Here is a 14,111-nt window from a genome sequence, read left to right on the forward strand (position 1 = left end):
CCGGGCGGCGGCTATAGCAACAGCTTGGAGCTGGGAGGCCTCGGCAACGACGACCGAAGCAGACGTGGAAGAGGAGGCCGAGAACCTGCGACAAGCCATGACAGCAATCTGCGACGCATCCATGCCACGGGCCACACCGGGCACGGTGCGAAGCAGAGCAGTTTACTGGTGGAACCCCGACATCGCGGAACTGAGGACGAGATGTGTCCGGGCCCGAAGACAGTACCTAAGGGCCTGCCGCTGGCGACGACGCGACGAAGAAGAAGTCTCCTTGCGCTACCGGACGTACCGCGCGCTACGGTGCTCGCTACAAAGGGAAATTAAAAAAGCGAAGGACTGTGCCTGGTCCGAACTGGTCGAAACAGTCGAGTCGGACCCATGGGGGAGGGCATACAGTGACACAGAAACTACGCGCGAAGGGCACCCTGACAACGGCGGAAATGGAACCTGCGCTGCTGACGCGGATCACCGGAACGCTCTTTCCCCCACAAGAGAACAGAGCGGCGGAACGGCCACGGTAAACGACACGACCGCTGGAATGGAGGGACGACTGGGAAGTCACGGAGGAGGAGATATGGGAGGCAACCAGAAGAATGACCGTCCGCAACGTGGCACCGGGCCCGGACGGAATCCCTGGCCGGATCTGGGGGGAAGTGATGGGGGTCATGGCCCCCAGACTCCGGCACCTCTTCACAAGATGCCTGAGGGAGGGAGTCTACCCCCGGGCGTGGCGGACGGCGAGGCTGGTCCTGCTCCATAAAGAGGGCCGACCGACGACCTCGCCGTCAGCGTACCGGCCGATATGCCTACTGGACGAGGTCGGCAAACTACTCGAGAGGGTAGTCGCCGCCCGCTTGGAACGACACATAGCGGGCCAAGTGCCAGGTTTGCACGAAAGCCAGTACGGCTTCCGGAAGGGGGGCTCGACGATTGACGCGGTCAGACGCGCACGAGCGATTGCGGAGGACATGGTCTCCCGGAAAGGCGTGGCGCTGGCGGTTTCCCTGGACATCGTCAACGCGTTCAACACCGTGCCATGGGACAGGATAGTGACGGCCCTGGAGCACTTCGAGGTTCCCAGCTACCTCGTCCGATTGATCCGAGCCTACCTCGACGACAGGCGGGTGTGTTAGACCAGTAAGGAAGGAGAGGAAAAGCGATCCGTTGAGCGTGGCGTCCCGCAGGGCTCGGTGCTGGGCCCCATACTATGGAACGTTGCGTACGACGAGGTACTACGATGCCCGCTACCCCTAGGCGCGGCCATTGTATGCTATGCGGACGACACCCTAATCCTGGTCGAGGGTCGTGGCTGGCACGAGACGCTGCGCATTGGCGGAATCGCAACGGCCTGTGCGACCCGTGCCGTGAACGAACTGGGCCTGAGAGTCTCCCCTGCGAAGTCGGAGGCCACCTGGTTCTTTGACAGGAAGAGGCGAGGGACACCACCGCCCGGCCTATGCATAAACATGGCAGGTAAAACCGTCCGGGTGGGATCACAGATGAAGTATCTGGGACTCACCATCGACAGCCAGTGGACGTTCGAGCCGCACTTCGACTCACTGATCCCGAAGGTGTCAGCGGCTGCCAATGCCCTGTGCGGCCTACTACCGAACATCGGCGGGGCCGGAGACGCGGTGCGCCGACTTTACGAGGGCGTCGTTCGGTCACGAGTGATGTACGGGGCCCCAGTATGGGCGGACGACCTGATGGCAAGCCGTCGCAGCATTCTGCTCCTGAGAAGGCTACACAGAATGACCGCCATCAGAATCATTAGGGGATACCGGACGGTGTCGCACGCGTCGGCGTCCACCCTAGCCGCGTCCCCCCCGGGGGAGCTGCGGGCGCTGGCGCTCAAAAAGAGATACACCCGCCGGAGAGAATGGCACCCGGGAGAAGACCCCACCGAGCAGGCGGCTCCAAACGACACAGGAACCGCCGAGGAGGACACATGGAACCTGTGGCGATCCCAACTGATCAACGGGAGAAGCGAACACCGAGGCGCGGATGCGGTCCTACCAAACTGGGGGGCATGGAGGAGCCGCCACGGCCTCCCACTCACATTCAGGATGACACAAGTACTCTCCGGACACGGCGTGTTCGGCGAGTTCCTGAAGAGAATAAGGCGAGAGACGACAGACATCTGCCACGACTGCGGAGAGGACAGGGACACAGCGCAGCACACCCTGGAGCTCTGTCCGGCGTGGGAGCTGCCCCGCTACACCCTGGCGGCACGCCATAGGAGAAACGTTGATCCCCTCAGCGATTGTGGAAGCGATGTTGAGAGGGTCACAGGAATACGAGGCCGTCCGCCTCTTCTGCGAGCGAGTTATGCTCGCGAAGGAGCGAGCGGAAAGGGAGAGGAAGAAAAACTCTCACCCCTGCAGGATAAGACGATGGAGACGGAAGGCAGTCAGACGACCCAGAGCCACCCCGCCACCACCCCAACGGACTACGACCAGAAGAAGTGACATCACTAGGGGCAACAACCTCACCCTAACGCCTACTCAATAGCCGGCTCGAACAAGAGAACGCGAGAAGGGAATGCAACTGAAGTTAATTCATAAGAGATTCCTGGAGCACCTCTGTCACGCGCATAAGATGGTCATCGTGGAGTTTTAGGCGGTAGGAGTCCGACACTACTCTGCTGTTACGCGATTAGTGCAGCAGCGGAGTGTCCATGAGGATTTCTCCACGTACAAAAAAAAAAAAGTATCATCTGATCCAAACGATCATCTTGTCCTCACTCCCGGTCACTTTCTCATCGGATATTCTTTAACAAGTTTTCGAGAACGAGATTTCAGGGACACTCCATCCAATCGTCTCTCCAGCTGGCAACATATTCAAAAGGTCAAACAACATTTCTGGCGCCGCTGGCAACGAGTGTACCTGAATGAGCTAGACATCCGAAACAAATGGAGCAAGGGCCGTCACTTCATACGAGAGGGCACCATCGTCATTCTCCGAGAAGACAACGTTCCCCCAATGCAATGGCCATTGGGCAAAATCATCAAGGTCCATCCAGGCGCAGACGGCATCATACGGACGGCTACCGTTCGAACAGCAACGAGCACCCTGGATCGGAGCATCAAGCGGATGGTACCACTACCGAGCATAACGACTCCAGATGACTCCGAAACAATCAACAGCACCGAAGTCTGACCAGAGATCCTCACAACATCATACTATATTACTTGATCGGTACCCTCTCAACGGGGGGAGTATGTTACGCCACGAGGCTCACCAGAGGCTATATTTTCTAACCGTCGCTCGCGGTTCTACAACGTCGCAGGCAGACCATCTTATCTGCCCGCCGGATCATATACAATGTATCGACGAGAGCATAGTTGTCGCCAAGCAGCGAGCTCTAGAAACGTCGATTTTTGACCGTTACGATTATCAAACAAGAAGAGGCATACGTGATCATAGGCGCGAGCGGTGGCGTGACTCGTGCATAGTGGGGGTCGTCTTCCAAATGAGGCAAAGGAATAATCGAAGGGCGATCAGTTCCTTCTGACGAGTCAAACGTGACACTTCGACAAATCTGACGAGCAAACGAATTAATCTAGAGAGATCGCAAAGTCGAGTATAATTTCTGTAATATATTCATCATATTATTGTAAAATATATTATTCTACGTTAACCTGTCAATACAGTGTTACATTCATTAAACCACCTCTGTTATCTTAACCAAAACAGGGGGACGACTATTTCGCGGCGTCGATTAACATAATCGTAGCGAGAATTTACGCCTCTCTCTGACGCGTTATCCTAGCGAACGCGTCTCACCGCGAACGGTCGCAACAAAGGATGATTATTGTAAACATTGAATATAATTGGGGAAAATTGAGAAACTGGTGCAAATTGTTGTATTATAAGCTGCAGGCTTGGTGCTGTGTCTATCTCTTATCACTTTAATACAATGGATGAGACATTTGTATGGCGTTTTTTGATAATGGAAAACGTGTTCGTGCTGTATGTTTTGCATTCAATAACAGGAAATGGTTCTGCAATTTCAGTGATTCAAAGTACTTGCAGTATAATGATAAGCATAATACGATATAAATTTGCATTTCATCCGGCTACGGAGTGAAATACTTGTTTGACAATGGAACAGATCATTGCTAAGAAAGGAAAAAACGAACAGATTGTGTATCTATAATCTATTCCAAATTAAGATCATCGTTTCACGTTTAATATTTTAGATCTGCCGAAGGTAATTCACATTTCATTGTGATGACCGTATACATTGAAGCTATATCTGACCTTGCTATTTTTTGTTATTTGCGAAAGTATGTAGGATGTATAATAGACAAATATAGGGAGGATACAAATAGTCTTAACTCTTCTGCAGAAGGAGAAAGAAAAATAAAGGGTGATAAGGAAATGGGCATACCATACAAATAATTTCAATATAAAGTCATTTTAAGCATGCTAATGAAAGCATGGTAAGCATGGTAGTGTTCAATTGTTAGAAATATGTAATACCCAAATATGAAATTTGTATTATTTAAGTGTTTCAAAATGTTGGGTATTCCTGGGTGGACACTTATAACTTTTGCTTTGGAAGTTGAAGAAAATTACATTTATGACGTGAATTTTGTAATAAGCCACCTGCTCTATGGGAAAGTCATATTGCGAAAGGCATCTAAACAAGTATGTATTGTTTAAATATTATTGCTTTTATTATACTCGCAAAAAAAGAAATAATGTGGTGTTAATACAATGAGTCATAAAATGTTCAAATGCGTTGCGTCAAAATATTTATGACAATTTTTATATTTATAAAAGCTTTGTCTTGTTTTAATTACATAAGTACATGATAGTTGTAACAAATTTTTGTTCCATCAGTTTTCCGGCAGGTAAAAATCAAAATATACTCATTGAAGTCAAATGTTTTTCAGATTGAAAATTGCAAATTTAATATAATTGTTTTACGGATTAAACAGTTTTCTCTTAGGTGGAATAATTACTTGAAACATATTACTTGTGCTTTTGATACGCTGAGATCCGAAGAAGATCTCGTTGATGTAAATTTAAGCTGCGAAGGAAAAAGGAATAAGAGCAGACAAACTGCTATTATCTGCATGTAGTACATATTTTAGAGATTTATTTAAGGTAAAGTGAAATTAAGAATTTAATAATTTGTTACTGTTAACATATATTTTGTAAATGATACTTATTCTATTTTACGAAAATCCATGTCAGCATCCTGTTATAATATATAATAATAATGTAAAATTCGATGATTAGGCTGCATTGGTTGATTTTATGTATCAGGGAGAAGTAAATGTAGTTCGAGAACAATTGGCTAGTTATTTAACAACCGCTGAACTGCTTGCTGTTCAGGGCCTTGCCGATGGTATAGGAAAAGATAATGATAGTTTAGTAGAGGTATGTTTTTCAAAATTGTTAAATATGATTAGATATTTTCTGCTTAAATTAAAGTAATACAATTGTATCACGTTAAACTGTGTTTCGGGATGACATTTTTATATGACGCAATTTTATTTGATACTAGTGCTTCAAAAAAATAATTAAAAGTCAACAGATCTTGTTTATATATTTGATTTGAATGTAATTTAATATATTATTTTTACAAGATTTATGTTCGATATACATATACATTTATTTAGTTACTATTCTCTGCTTATTTCATACGAATTTCATAGTCTACAGCCTACTTTATCTATTATGTGTGTAACCTAAAATCATTGGAATAATTATTCTTGCATCAACATTAATGTACGTGCCAAATAATACGTGCAGTACACCTTCATACGCTATTGATTATTTCCTGTAAATGAAGAATTTTAATATAATGTACAAAATATATAAAATTTAGCATTAAAATTGTCGCACATATATTTAAAAATTAATTGGATTAAAGAATTTTTCAAAATTTCTGAGAATGTAAGGCCAACGTAAGATTTTACACGGAACTAGTTTCCATTTTCGCGCGTAAGACTACGTCATAAAGACAGAGGAGGGGGTATAGACAGCGGACTTCAGACGCGCAGCGTAGACTTCCCTTAGTCATCTTACGACTGTGCTGTGAGGAGGGTGTTTTGCTCGGTGGTTTCAAATCCTTTGTGTGCAGTTGTGTGAATCTCTTCTGTATTGTTCTACAACAAACAGGAGCCGGATACAGGTTGGTATACTTTTTACTTACTCAATAATTAGGTGAAATAATTGAGAAAGCATGGCGAGGACAAAGAAGGGACTTTCGAAAACTAACGCCGACAAGCCAGAAACTGAACGGTTACTAACTTGGATTGACGAAGTTCGCCGCAAAAGATCAAAGTGTCGCCGAAAGCGCAGACGCGATTTACGGATTGAAGCAATGCTGACGTGCGCTCTTTCCAAAGCTAAAAATGATTTACGCATCCGGCGATTATCAGCAGCTTCAAAATGGCAGAAATTTAAAAAACAATGCTTGAAGAAGAAGGTAAATTATACAAATTATGAGCTCTACAATGGTGAGGACACGGAAAATCCGGGATCGTCTCAACAGAATCCCCGGGAGGAGCCATCGTGTCCTGAATTGGGCAGTTCAGACGATGTCGTGTCTAAGTTGGCAGAAATAAAAATAACGTTGCAACGCTGAAGTAGCGGGAAAAATGCAAGCGATCAGGTTTGGAAGACCTAACTGTGACAAGAGGATTTCTCGCAACGTTTTATCTACCACATGCGTAGAAATTTCAACAACTATATGGAATCTCGAGCGATTACGGAGCACCGCGTATTACGTCGGTGCTGCAAGAATAGAAATTGCATTACTATCTTGATGTATATATGGATATTTTCTGTTTGCAGTCTCACCGTTCGAGATGGCATTGGGACAAGCGGAGGGAGTTGGTGTTCGCAACGATGCTGAAGCGTACTGCACGCTCGGGGACCCCATGTTCTCCAGTCGCTGCGCCTTTCGTTGGCTTAGTTTATATATTATATTGTATGCATTGGTTTGGTAATATACGTAATAATGAGCGTTCGAAGTATGTTCGAAGAGTGTTTGATCCGATATTTTTTAATTTCAGAAATATATACTTTGCATGTCTTATATTTTAAAGAAAATTTGTATAGTACATTTTAGCTTGTAGATTTAGTAGTATCGTTTCTAATATTCGCTCCACTATTCTGTACGTCAAGATTTTGTATATTTGCTTAATGTTGATTAACAGTTTTGTAGACTTTAAGAAATGAAATGAAATTAATAAAATTTGGAAAATGTTTACAATTTTTCTGCAATCTTCTAGTTCATATTAATGGCAAAAGTGCTTTTCTGCCCCGCATACTACACATAACAAAATTCTGTCGCAGGCAAGAGACCCGTACATGTACCCAGGCTGTTGGCCGTCATCGGCAACATTATTTGGCCTGTCTGTGTATGAGATAAGGAGCGACGAGAGAGGATTGGTACGGCATAAGGAAGGGGGGAAATGTGTTTCTTTTTAGAAAATCGTGCATGAAGTTTTCTGGCTGACGAATGGGTTGCACCATGATCAAGTTGTACATAAACGTCTCATCTCTCCACACTTCCGTATCTTGAACATCCAAGCATCAACTAATTCGAAAATCGTCTGACGCGCGATACTCATAGGCGTATTGTGACGAACTACAGCTAATTGTAGCAAATCTTATTTGGTGGGCTCTAATACCTTTCGTACGTTATCTGGGCAAATGTGTTTTCTCATGTCCGGGAAAGTTTTTTCATAGCTTGTACCACCAGGTTGTATGGGAGTTGTCGAAGCACACAAGACAAGCCTCCGGTGAATATCAATAAGGAGAGACAGCGCTAGGGGTAATGGCCCCCCCTAACGCCAATTCAATAGTCAGGAAATATTAGGACTGGCTAGAACTAGAGAACGCGTGAAGGGGGTGCAACTGAAGTTAAGTCATAAGAGAATCCTGGAGCACCTCTGTCATACGCGTCGGGTGGTCATCGTGGAGTTTTAGTCGGTAAGAGTCCGACACTACTCTGCTGTTACGCAATTACTGCAACAGCGGAGTGTCCATGAGGATTTCTCCACGTAAAAAAAAAAAAAAAAAAAAAAAAAAGGTTGTATGTTAGTTACTCTGGCTTATCAATATGCCCTGTTCAATGTTGGCCAAGCTGAATAATGTCACAGGCCTCTATCTTCCTTAATAAGAGCTGTAGGGGATCGAATAATGAGACTACCAATATGTGTACTCGTTAGTGTATTTAAAACAGATCTTGTCGCGAAACGATATCTATACAGACGTTTAGTCACAGTTTATACTGAATCGTTTGCGATCACGTTCGTTTAGTCATAATCGTCAGAAGAAGGTCAAAAGATACAAATTCGTCTTGTTTTACGGTTACACGTAGCGGCACCATTGTTTTCCCCGGAGTTTATAATTCCTTACAATTCCTCTCGATATTCCGAAGCAAAACAACAACATGGTTTGAAGCAAATTCTAACTCTTATGCCGCTACAGAGCTTTTTGAGGTATGGAGTAAATTGAATGCATCTTTGTTGAGTCTAGATGGTCCAGAATGGCGAACTACCGCAAGTAGAGCAACTAATCGAAATAATAGACACGCACATATACGTAATATGTTTAACATGGATAGGAAATTGCTTTGAAATTTAACAATCATTGCAATAATTACGTAGGTTCGGAAGTCGTATTACTAGATACTTATTGTAATATCGTAAAGTAATTCGAATTAGAAATCAGTTGAAAATGGAGAAACCGTGTACGTCGTGTTTCTGTACTTCGTTTACATGCAAGAGTGCCTACGGGAATAAAGGCACGTAGTTGGTAGTTCTTACATAGGTATGAGGGAAACAATAGACAACGTTAGAAGAAGGACGGTTTCGCTACGCAAGGCGAGTCGAAAAGTATGCGTGTTGCGAGAATCAGAGCTAATTGAGTCGTCGAAGAGTAGAGTCGTTAGAGGTATCGAGTCGTCGAAGAGTAGAGTCGTGAGAATTGATAGAGTTGTCAGAGAGAGAGAGAGTGTGTGTGTGTTAGATTCGTTGTGACGAGAGTGGTCAAATAACTGTAAAGTTATTTGATATAGATACGAGTATTGCATTTAGTTTCCGTTAAATAAATATCGTTTCCTGTCCAATTTATATTTGTATATTCAATTTAATATTAATAAATTGTAAGTAATCGGGAAAAGATTTCTATCCTTATTTTCCGATTTTACATTATTTTCACAGATTTCAATTCACTTATTCATTGATTGATATTAGGACAAATGAGGAACTTCGCATCTAGTTAGATTAACAAATAAAATGTATTGTTCCTGATAAATGTTATGCGGAATAGTATAGGAAATAAAAGACTGGTTTATATTACCGTTCAAGTGACTGATAGTAGGAAAGCAGTGATGGAACATGAGGCAACGTAATATAAAATTGAATCCCTGAGTATAGCATGCAGATAATATTTTGAGTGTTGACGGAGGACAAAATTATGCACATTCCTTTTTCGATTCCGAGGAAATACATCAGCGATGAGTCAGTTGTCAAAACACGATGGAAATTGCTCATTGTCAATTGAACAAGTTTGATATAATTACACAAGCTTAAGATTTAACTTGAAATTTTTTTGAAGAAATTTATTTTTATTATACCTGATGTCAAGCGCGGTAATAAGTATCATGCTTTTATAACTATTGTTTTAAATATTTTTGTGTTGAAATAATGTCGTTTGGGTGTCTGTTTTGTACTGGAGGAGTACCCGAAATAATTATACTCGTCGCGTACAGCTAAACAGCTACAGGCAGTTGTTTGTATTCCTGGAACGCGTTGGATTCGTGTTTGCATGGTACGTTGATTGGAATGACTTAGAGGTGGGTTACTGGGGGTGCGAGTAATTATGTTTCAGCCAGGATTGGATAGAGAACGCGTTTAATCGACGTTTAAAGATCCGCTTAAAATACACATGCTCTGGTAGTTTCTAATTGGATCGTTATATATGTCGTATACTTTCTGCTAAATCCGTTTTTGGGAGACATTAAGTTGAAAAAGGTCATATTTTTAAAGAGGGGGAGAGAGGTGGTATGCATTGGATAAAGGTAACAATTTTATATGAAGGATAATTATTGTAAACATTGAATATAATTGGGGAAAATTGAGAAACTGGTGCAAATTGTTGTATTATAAGCTGCAGGCTTGGTGCTGTGTCTATCTCTTATCACTTTAATACAATGGATGAGACATTTGTATGGCGTTTTTTGATAATGGAAAACGTGTTCGTGCTGTATGTTTTGCATTCAATAACAGGAAATGGTTCTGCAATTTCAGTGATTCAAAGTACTTGCAGTATAATGATAAGCATAATACGATATAAATTTGCATTTCATCCGGCTACGGAGTGAAATACTTGTTTGACAATGGAACAGATCATTGCTAAGAAAGGAAAAAACGAACAGATTGTGTATCTATAATCTATTCCAAATTAAGATCATCGTTTCACGTTTAATATTTTAGATCTGCCGAAGGTAATTCACATTTCATTGTGATGACCGTATACATTGAAGCTATATCTGACCTTGCTATTTTTTGTTATTTGCGAAAGTATGTAGGATGTATAATAGACAAATATAGGGAGGATACAAATAGTCTTAACTCTTCTGCAGAAGGAGAAAGAAAAATAAAGGGTGATAAGGAAATGGGCATACCATACAAATAATTTCAATATAAAGTCATTTTAAGCATGCTAATGAAAGCATGGTAAGCATGGTAGTGTTCAATTGTTAGAAATATGTAATACCCAAATATGAAATTTGTATTATTTAAGTGTTTCAAAATGTTGGGTATTCCTGGGTGGACACTTATAACTTTTGCTTTGGAAGTTGAAGAAAATTACATTTATGACGTGAATTTTGTAATAAGCCACCTGCTCTATGGGAAAGTCGTATTGCGAAAGGCATCTAAACAAGTATGTATTGTTTAAATATTATTGCTTTTATTATACTCGCAAAAAAAGAAATAATGTGGTGTTAATACAATGAGTCATAAAATGTTCAAATGCGTTGCGTCAAAATATTTATGACAATTTTTATATTTATAAAAGCTTTGTCTTGTTTTAATTACATAAGTACATGATAGTTGTAACAAATTTTTGTTCCATCAGTTTTCCGGCAGGTAAAAATCAAAATATACTCATTGAAGTCAAATGTTTTTCAGATTGAAAATTGCAAATTTAATATAATTGTTTTACGGATTAAACAGTTTTCTCTTAGGTGGAATAATTACTTAAAACATATTACTTGTGCTTTTGATACGCTGAGAACCGAAGAAGATCTCGTTGATGTAAATTTAAGCTGCGAAGGAAAAAGGAATAAGAGCAGACAAACTGCTATTATCTGCATGTAGTACATATTTTAGAGATTTATTTAAGGTAAAGTGAAATTAAGAATTTAATAATTTGTTACTGTTAACATATATTTTGTAAATGATACTTATTCTATTTTACGAAAATCCATGTCAGCATCCTGTTATAATATATAATAATAATGTAAAATTCGATGATTAGGCTGCATTGGTTGATTTTATGTATCAGGGAGAAGTAAATGTAGTTCGAGAACAATTGGCTAGTTATTTAACAACCGCTGAACTGCTTGCTGTTCAGGGCCTTGCCGATGGTATAGGAAAAGATAATGATAGTTTAGTAGAGGTATGTTTTTCAAAATTGTTAAATATGATTAGATATTTTCTGCTTAAATTAAAGTAATACAATTGTATCACGTTAAACTGTGTTTCGGGATGACATTTTTATATGACGCAATTTTATTTGATACTAGTGCTTCAAAAAAATAATTAAAAGTCAACAGATCTTGTTTATATATTTGATTTGAATGTAATTTAATATATTATTTTTACAAGATTTATGTTCGATATACATATACATTTATTTAGTTACTATTCTCTGCTTATTTCATACGAATTTCATAGTCTACAGCCTACTTTATCTATTATGTGTGTAACCTAAAATCATTGGAATAATTATTCTTGCATCAACATTAATGTACGTGCCAAATAATACGTGCAGTACACCTTCATACGCTATTGATTATTTCCTGTAAATGAAGAATTTTAATATAATGTACAAAATATATAAAATTTAGCATTAAAATTGTCGCACATATATTTAAAAATTAATTGGATTAAAGAATTTTTCAAAATTTCTGAGAATGTAAGGCCAACGTAAGATTTTACACGGAACTAGTTTCCATTTTCGCGCGTAAGACTACGTCATAAAGACAGAGGAGGGGGTATAGACAGCGGACTTCAGACGCGCAGCGTAGACTTCCCTTAGTCATCTTACGACTGTGCTGTGAGGAGGGTGTTTTGCTCGGTGGTTTCAAATCCTTTGTGTGCAGTTGTGTGAATCTCTTCTGTATTGTTCTACAACAAACAGGAGCCGGATACAGGTTGGTATACTTTTTACTTACTCAATAATTAGGTGAAATAATTGAGAAAGCATGGCGAGGACAAAGAAGGGACTTTCGAAAACTAACGCCGACAAGCCAGAAACTGAACGGTTACTAACTTGGATTGACGAAGTTCGCCGCAAAAGATCAAAGTGTCGCCGAAAGCGCAGACGCGATTTACGGATTGAAGCAATGCTGACGTGCGCTCTTTCCAAAGCTAAAAATGATTTACGCATCCGGCGATTATCAGCAGCTTCAAAATGGCAGAAATTTAAAAAACAATGCTTGAAGAAGAAGGTAAATTATACAAATTATGAGCTCTACAATGGTGAGGACACGGAAAATCCGGGATCGTCTCAACAGAATCCCCGGGAGGAGCCATCGTGTCCTGAATTGGGCAGTTCAGACGATGTCGTGTCTAAGTTGGCAGAAATAAAAATAACGTTGCAACGCTGAAGTAGCGGGAAAAATGCAAGCGATCAGGTTTGGAAGACCTAACTGTGACAAGAGGATTTCTCGCAACGTTTTATCTACCAAATGCGTAGAAATTTCAACAACTATATGGAATCTCGAGCGATTACGGAGCACCGCGTATTACGTCGGTGCTGCAAGAATAGAAATTGCATTACTATCTTGATGTATATATGGATATTTTCTGGTTGCAGTCTCACCGTTCGAGATGGCATTGGGACAAGCGGAGGGAGTTGGTGTTCGCAACGATGCTGAAGCGTACTGCACGCTCGGGGACCCCATGTTCTCCAGTCTCTGCGCCTTTCGTTGGCTTAGTTTATATATTATATTGTATGCATTGGTTTGGTAATATACGTAATAATGAGCGTTCGAAGTATGTTCGAAGAGTGTTTGATCCGATATTTTTTAATTTCAGAAATATATACTTTGCATGTCTTATATTTTAAAGAAAATTTGTATAGTACATTTTAGCTTGTAGATTTAGTAGTATCGTTTCTAATATTCGCTCCACTATTCTGTACGTCAAGATTTTGTATATTTGCTTAATGTTGATTAACAGTTTTGTAGACTTTAAGAAATGAAATGAAATTAATAAAATTTGGAAAATGTTTACAATTTTTCTGCAATCTTCTAGTTCATATTAATGGCAAAAGTGCTTTTCTGCCCCGCATACTACACATAACAAAATTCTGTCGCAGGCAAGAGACCCGTACATGTACCCAGGCTGTTGGCCGTCATCGGCAACATTATTTGGCCTGTCTGTGTATGAGATAAGGAGCGACGAGAGAGGATTGGTACGGCATAAGGAAGGGGGGAAATGTGTTTCTTTTTAGAAAATCGTGCATGAAGTTTTCTGGCTGACGAATGGGTTGCACCATGATCAAGTTGTACATAAACGTCTCATCTCTCCACACTTCCGTATCTTGAACATCCAAGCATCAACTAATTCGAAAATCGTCTGACGCGCGATACTCATAGGCTTATTGTGACGAACTACAGCTAATTGTAGCAAATCTTATTTGGTGGGCTCTAATACCTTTCGTACGTTATCTGGGCAAATGTGTTTTCTCATGTCCGGGAAAGTTTTTTCATAGCTTGTACCACCAGGTTGTATGGGAGTTGTCGAAGCACACAAGACAAGCCTCCGGTGAATATCAATAAGGAGAGACAGCGCTAGGGGTAATGGCCCCCCCTAACGCCAATTCAATAGTCAGGAAATATTAGGACT

This window comes from Bombus huntii, unplaced genomic scaffold (assembly GCF_024542735.1).
Source record: "Bombus huntii isolate Logan2020A unplaced genomic scaffold, iyBomHunt1.1 ctg00000052.1, whole genome shotgun sequence".
NCBI classification, from domain to species: domain Eukaryota; kingdom Metazoa; phylum Arthropoda; class Insecta; order Hymenoptera; family Apidae; genus Bombus; species Bombus huntii.